Source organism: Fukomys damarensis, unplaced genomic scaffold, assembly GCF_012274545.1.
Source record: "Fukomys damarensis isolate Sample0158 unplaced genomic scaffold, DMR_v1.0_HiC HiC_scaffold_7, whole genome shotgun sequence".
Taxonomy (NCBI): Eukaryota; Metazoa; Chordata; class Mammalia; order Rodentia; family Bathyergidae; genus Fukomys; species Fukomys damarensis.
Window position 1 is genome coordinate 1,178,476 of NW_022900919.1, and position 8,179 is coordinate 1,186,654.

Consider the following 8,179-nt stretch of genomic DNA (forward strand, 5'->3'; position numbering starts at 1 on the left):
CCCCCCCTAACCGATTCGGCCACTCAAACCACCCCACCCTCACCTCCCTCTCTTGCGCGCCGAGCCCGTTCCTTTGTTTCCGCCCTCTATCTGTCTCTACGCGCCGTTCCCTCGGCCCCCACTTCGGACACCATTTTACGTCCTCCACCCCAGAATGCCATTTTGGATCCTACAGATACCGCACATTTGGAAAGGGAGGCTACCGAATACCACCACAAGGATACCAACCTTACTCAACCTCCCCCTCCTTATAACCCCTTACACCTGGCTGCGCCCCTGCCAACCGTTAACCCTCACCCTCTTCAGCCAGAAATCCACCATCTCCGGGAAATTTTGCAGCTGGAGCGACAGATTGCCCAGCTACGGGCTGGCCGCTCCTCTGCCCAATTCATGTTCCCCTTTTTTGATGAGCCGCAGCAACCTGCTCCCATCCGCACGCCCACCAGACCCCGCACTCGCGCTCAGGCCCGTGCGGCAAGAGAGGCAGGGGCTGCTGCTGCAGCCCCCGATGTTTCCGCTGATGACCAAGATTCCCCCGCTGAGGTCCCCGATGACGGAGCCCAGGAATCAGATGATTCCGACGCTCCCGATACCCCCCAGATCCCGGTCCGAGAGCAACTCCGCCAGTATAGGGCCCTTGATCGCAAAAACCTTAAAGAATTGTTTCAGGCTGTCAGTTCCTATGGCCCCCAAGCTCCTTATACCCTCTCTTGTTTGGAGTCCATTGGCGGCGGTGGCGCTGTCTCTCCTACCGAGTGGCGCGACATTGTTCGCACTGCGCTCAGGGGAGACCTCTTTGTCTCTTGGGAGGCTGACTTCCTCTCTCGCTGCAAGGCCCTGGCAGGCAAGGACTCTGACCTCTATGCTCGCATCGCTGGCCTTCCCCCTTTTCATACCATTCAGGAGCAACATACGCTTTCCAGGTCACAATTAGCCAACACGGCTCTCGCAGCCCTACGCGCCTGGAAGTCTCTTCCCAGGGCGGGTGCCCCGGCAGCACCTCTCTCAAAGATCATCCAGGGCCCCGAGGAGTCTTTTAGTTCCTTTATCTCCCGTCTCTCGGAGGCGGCTGAGCGTGCCCTCGGTGACGCCGCCACTGTGGCGGACAATGCCCTCATTAGACAATTAGCCTTTGAAAATGCTAATGAAACCTGCAGAGCTATTTTAAAACACAACTCCAAAGCCAAAACTCTGCACGACACGATTAATCTCTGCCAAGAGGCAGATCCTTTTATGCACAAAATTACTAAGGCCCTTGTCGCCTTCCAAGGCCAAAACAGGGGTAGAACATGCTTTCAATGCGGCCAGCCCGGCCATTTTGCCTCCCGCTGTCCCCAGCGGCAGGCTCCAGCCTTACAACCAGCCACGCCCACTCCACGCCCTTCTCTTTGTCCTCGCTGCCGCCGTGGCCGCCACTGGGTGGCACAATGCCGCTCGGCCACAGATATCTCAGGCAACCCACTTACCCCGGTCCAGGGAAACGGCCCGTGGGGTCAGCCCCGGACCCCTATTGCTTTCCAGCTGGCCTCGGGGAACAGCCAGCTTACCCAACATCCACTTCCTCAACAACCTACTCAATCTACGGCGCTTTCACGGGTCCAACCCAGCCAACACCCATTGGTTCCGCGCGAGCTTCTGCCCCCTCAGCAGCCTCTCTTGTCCGGGCCACCCCCGGCAGCGCGGGCCTGGACCTCTGTGCCTCCGCCCCCAGACTATTAACTCCCGAGGATGGAGTCCACTGCATTCCTACCGGCATTTTCGGTCCTCCGCCCCCAAACACCTTTTTCATGATTATTGGCCGCGCCTCTGCCACCATTAAAGGCCTTATTGTACAACCCTCCCTTGTGGATAACGACTACACTGGAGAGATTTTCCTTCTGGCAGTGGCTCCCTTTTTTCCGGTACAGATCTTACCTGGCCAACGCATTGCACAAGCACTGCCGCTCCCCATGAATGTCCAGTTCCCTGCTTTGTCCCCAGAGCGCGGGGCCACTTCCCCTGGATCTTCGGAGGTGTTTTGGGTCCGTGCCATCAACCAAACCCGCCCTAAACTTGTTCTTACTTTGCAAGGTAGACACTTTGAAGGGTTAATCGACTCTGGAGCCGATACCACCTGTATTGCCTCAACCCAATGGCCCCCCGAATGGCCAACTACCTCCTCCTCCGATCATATTTCTGGGGTGGCTGGGTCCGTTAAAAAGGTCTTGATTAGTGCTCACAAATTGGTTTGGCAAGATGAGGACCGTAATGTTGGCCTCGTCCGCCCCTATATTATTCCAGATCTCCCCGTGAATCTTTGGGGCAGGGATATTATGGAACAAGTTGGAGCGATTATCCTTAGCTGTAAAAATCCTGCTGCACTCCAGCAAATGCTCAATCAAGGCTATGCTCCCACACAAGGCATTGGGCGCAAATTGCAGGGCATCGCACACCCCATAGACCCTGCCCCCAACCATGGGCGCTTAGGCCTGGGCTTTTCATCACACTCCCAAAATTTTCCCTTGTGGTCACTGCCCCTCCTGCACCCCCGGCAGACAAAATTACCTGGCTCAACGATGACCCCGTCTGGGTGGGCCAGTGGCCACTTAACAGTGAGAAACTAACCGCAGCCCAGCAGCTTGTGCAGGAGCAATTAGATGCTGGACACATAGAACCTTCCACATCACCCTGGAACACCCCCATTTTTGTCATCAGAAAGAAATCTGGTAAATGGCGTCTCTTACATGACCTTAGAGCAATTAATAAAACTATGGTTCCCATGGGAGCCACTCAACCCGGTCTCCCGTGCCCCTCCGCCATTCCCAAGGGAAGCTTTAAAATTGTCCTGGATCTTAAGGATTGCTTCTTTTCCATTCCTCTCCACCCTGATGATTGCAAACGCTTTGCTTTTTCGGTTCCCCTTACTAACTGTATAGGCCCTAACCCCCGATATCACTGGAAGGTTCTCCCCCAAGGCATGGCTAACAGCCCTACCCTATGTCAAAAATATGTTGCCACCATACTTGACCCCTTTAGAGTTTTATATCCCTCGGTTTTTCTAATCCATTATATGGACGATGTCCTGCTTGCTAGCAATGATGAGTCTCTGGTTCACCTGGCTGCCACTGATATAATATCCACCCTACAAACCCGCGGTTTTCAAATCTCTAAGGATAAAATTCAAATTCACCCCCCTCAACTTTTCCTTGGTTTCGAGTTACTCCCCAACCAAATTAAAACCCAAAAGGTCCAAATTCGTACACACCACCTTAAGACTCTTAATGATTTCCAAACCTTACTTGGGGACATCAATTGGCTCAGACCTTATCTCAACATCCCCACGGGTACCCTAAAACCTCTTTTTGATACCCTGAAGGGTGACTCTAACCCTAACAGTCCTCGCTCCCTTACCCCTCAGGCACAAGAAGCCTTATCCTTTGTTAACTTAGCCATCCAGAATCAGTTTATTTCCTATTTTGATCAGTCTCAACCCCTTTTTCTTGTTGTTTGTCCCACCGCCTTCGCCCCTACCGCTGTTTTGTGGCAGTCGGCCCCTCTTTTTTGGATCCATCTCCCGTCCTCACCCTCCAAAGTTTTAGCCACCTACCCCCACCTTGTGGTGAAACTCCTGTTTCAAGGATGTGAAACTTCGGTGAAGCTTTTTGGCTGCCACCCCACTAAAGCTATAGTTCCATATACCAAACAAGAACTAGACTGGCTCCTTCAAAATTCACAAGAATGGGTTGTCTTTTCTGTTGGCTTTACCGGTGACATCGACAATCACTACCCTCCAAACAAATTGCTTCAATTTTTGAGTTTACACCCTGTTGTTTTCCCAAAGATTACCAAACTTCAGCCTATTTCTGATGCTTCCCTAGTGTTTACTGATGGCAGTTCTAATGGCACAGCCGCCTTTACTGTAGATGGCGCTGTTCACCAAGTGCCCACCCAACACACCTCAGCACAACTAGTTGAACTCTCCGCAGTTGTTAAAGTTTTTGAAACACTTCCCCAAGCCTTTAACCTATACACAGACAGCTGCTATATTGCGGCCTCTCTTCCCCTTTTGGAAACTGTCCCTTATATTAAACCTTCCACTCCCGCCTCAACACTTTTTTCCACCATACAGACTCTTATTTTACAACGCTTCAACCCATTTTTTGTGGCCCACATTAGAGCTCACAGTGGCCTTCCCGGCCCCCTCACTGAGGGCAATGACACCGTGGACAATGCTACTCGCTTAATGGCTGTGTTTGATTCCTCACATTCATTGCAGCTTGCACAACAGGCTCACAAATTACACCATCTCAATGCTCAGACTCTCAGACTTAAGTTTTCCATTACCAGAGAACAGGCTCGTGATATAGTTAAATCCTGTAAGGCCTGTCTGTCCCTTTTGCCGGAACCCCACACTGGAGTCAATCCCCGTGGTCTCCTCCCCGGCGAACTCTGGCAAATGGACGTTACTCATTATCCTGCTTTTGGTAATCTAAAATATATTCATGTTACAGTTGATACTTTTAGTGGTTTTATTTGTGCCTCTCTCCACACAGGAGAGGCTACCAAAGATGTTATTGCTCATATGTTGCATTGTTTTACTGTTATACCTGTTCCCGTGGCCGTCAAAACTGACAACGGCCCAGGATACATTAGTTCTAAGTTTAAAGATTTTTGTGCGAAATTTGGCATCGCCCATAAGACGGGCATACCCCTGAACCCCCAGGGTCAGGGCATTGTTGAGCGAGCCAATCAAACCTTGAAAAATATGCTTTTTAAACTCACATCGGAAAGTGAAACCTTGTATGCTCGTAAAGGCAAACATCGCCTGCTTTTAAATCATGCACTTTTTGTGCTCAATTTTCTGTCCTTGGACAGCAACAGCCGGTCAGCTGCTGACCGCCTTTGGCATCCTTCCACACAGGAAAATTTTCAACAAGTTCTTTGGAAGGATGTACACACCGGCCGATGGCTCGGCCCTCACCCAGTCCTTATCTGGGGCAAAGGCCATGCCTGTGTTCACAATGCCACCACTGGAGAAACGCGCTGGCTTCCAGACAGACTGGTCAAGCTTTATAACCCACCCAGGGAAAGCGCCCCTGAGGATTTTTCTGTTTCCGTTTCAGGTCCCGCTGACACACCCGCTACCTCGCCGACTGACCTACAAGATGTTCCTGCTTCTACTGAGGCTTCTCCCTCTTCTTTTGATTTCTGATCTTTATTCCCCTTTTACCTTGGCTAGCCCCTATCGTCTTTACAACTACACTTGGCTCATAATCAACGAGGCCGGTGACATTGCCAACGCTACTTCCCAGATTGCTGCCACCAGCCCTTGGCCTTCCCTCCAGGCCCCGCGTATAAGGAGTGCTGGATTTGCTACTCCTCACAGCCCCCCTTTTACGAAGGTGTTGCAGTTACTGGTGAACTGATTCCTCTCCAAGACGAACCTGCCACTGCCTGGGATATCGACCCTAGCCAAGGCATAACTCTGGGACAGGTTGTGGGAATTGGACTTTGTATTTTGGGACCTCATATGCGCCTTCCCCCCCCAATTGATTGATATTTGTAACAGCACCTACTTGGTTAATGCTAATGACTTCTACGTTCTTTCCCCTAAAGGCACCTATTTTTGCCTGCTCCACTGGATTAACCCCTTTGTTGGTCCCGTAGCTGTTTTTCGCTCATAGAGACTATTGTGTTTTAGTTTTGTTTTTGCCTCGCCTTTTTGCGGGAGGGGGGAGTTTATGCAACCTTGAAAGAAGAATGTTGCTTTTTTAAAAAAAAACTGAGCCTGGTGGATGATAGCATTAGAAGGGTTGAGGAAAGCCTCAAACGAAGGCAGAGGCAACGGGAAAAGGACGGATCTTGGTATCAAAATTGGTTTTCTACCTCCCCCTGGCTGTCCACCCTGTTACCCAGCCTTTTAGGACCCTTTATTGGCTTTATGCTGTTGATTTCCTTTGGCCCATGGGCATTCCGCCGCCTCACGAGTTTTGTTAAGAACCAGGTTGATGAGGCCACCAAACACTCCATACAAGTGCACTACCAGCAGCTCTCCTCTCAGGACCCTGAAGATAGCCAGCCCGCTGGTGACCATGGGTTCCAACCCCTAAGCTTTGTAGAATTTGAACAGATGGCTGAACGCCGTCGTTCGCTCTGCTCCAGGCTGTGGAGGTGTCTCTGACGGGATTAGCTTGATGCCGGTACCTGGGGGCAGCGTGACTCGCTGGAACACCTATGCATCACGTCCAGGTCCGGAGGCACATCAAGTAGCCTAAGACATGAGCCCTCCACCCTAATCTTGCTTAATTTTATACAGAGAAGGGGGAACTGTGAGAGACTGCTTGGGCCTGCATAAGAAGGCTGCCCTCAACCTTAGCCTTTGCCTCAGTGGAAAAATCCCACTAGACTACATACGTGACCTTTGGCAGGTCTAGCCCCTGGGCAAAACAGGAAATCTTACAGAAAAAATAGCCCTTTGTGCTAACCACAGGGTCACCGGATCTGGAGCAGGAAGCAGGTGGTATTTTCCCCGTCCTACTTGCCCCTAGGGATTGTGCACTTACCCCTCCCCACATTTGGTAAAATACTGATTGCTGTATGGTTAAATGCTTGAATGACTCATGTGATTGGTAGAGGATTTGCTTGAGCTGTCCAATAAGCTTGCTGAACCCTCCCCCTGGGATAACAGTATATAATCGTTTTGCTGAGCCAATAAAGCGCCTTTGATCAGAAACCAGACTTGGGCCGTGTACTCTAACTTCTTAAAGATTTCCTTCACAGACATTCAAGATCGGATCGGCCTCTGATGACCCACGAATAAGAGGCGGCTCTCACCTCCTATTCCCCGCGGGACGGGGTCCCCCCAGAGAGCCGCAAGGATGCAAATAAACGCCATGTAAGATCTTCCATCAACAATGTTGCGCTTTTATCTTTTCACCACAGCAAGCAAATCCGAAGGAAAAGAGCAGTGTTTCAAATGCGTTTTCCCTTCAGCACCTATGTGCCTCTCCATTCCATGTGGAAATGCATTCTTAGGCCTGCAGGTCTCCTTCAAAGTGGCGTCCTGACTCAGTCACGATGAGGACATGTTCAAGATCGACCGTGAGGGAGACACCACGGCTTAGTCCCTGAGAGCTCTCGAACGCTCAGCACTGCCCGAGTGTGTCTGGTGCACTGCTCGGCCCCCAGCAGTCCCCTTTAGACCTGGCCGGCACCAGCGTCATCTTGCAGAGGAGCAACTGAGGTACTGCCGAGTGACCTCACTGGCTCAGGGCCACCAAGCTGGGGAGTGGAGGGCCAGTTCAATGCCAGGGCTAGAGCTCTTTGTCCCTCGGCTCTGCTGCATCACGTGTGAAGTCATTTAACAACTTTCTGGCCTCTTTCTGTTGGTGAGAAGCTGACGTGAGCAGCTGCTGAGGTCACGCGTTCTCACACAGCTTCTTACCGACACGCCAACGTCCAGCGGTGCAGCAGTGTCTTTCTCTTGTCATCACACCACAGGAAGGGCAGAAGGCCAGGGATGCTGCTGAATTCCCCGCAGTGCCGGGACAGCTCTATAACAGGGAGGTGCTCAGAAGCCTCGGCCTAGGTCATGGTTTCTAAAAGTGAGGTTTTAAACCAGCAGCATCAGCATCTAATAAGACGAGCTTGTGAGAAATGCCAGTTCTACGGCTCACCCTCGGCTGCTGAGCCAGAAACTCTGTGGATGCAACCTTTGTATTTTAACAAGGCCCCCAGTTGGCCATGACCAGCACTAATGTTTCAGAGTTGTGGCCTACGGCTCCAGAGGCTGGCAAACTCTGGCCCATGAGTCACCTGATTCTATAAATTATGTATTTTATTGAAGCAAGCCACACCCATGCATTTACTTATTGTCTACTGTTGCTATAAGAAGCAAAGCTGAACAGACCAGATGGACTGCACAGTCTAAGCCAGTCAATGCCCAGCCCTTTACGAAAAAGCTGGCCAGTCTTTGAAGTGATGTGTGGCAATTTTATTATTCTTGCCAGCTGTTGGTTTAGGAATAGATCTCTTGGAAAGCTGTAAGACTACTACTAAGGCTGTCTGTGATCACCCGGCGGCGTGCGCGCGAGCTCCCGGCCTGCGCGACAACAGACCCAGGAAAGACCCAAGGACCCCAGAGGGGGTTTTTTTCAGCTGCCTGCCTGCCTGCCTGTCTGCGATCACCCGGCGGCATGCG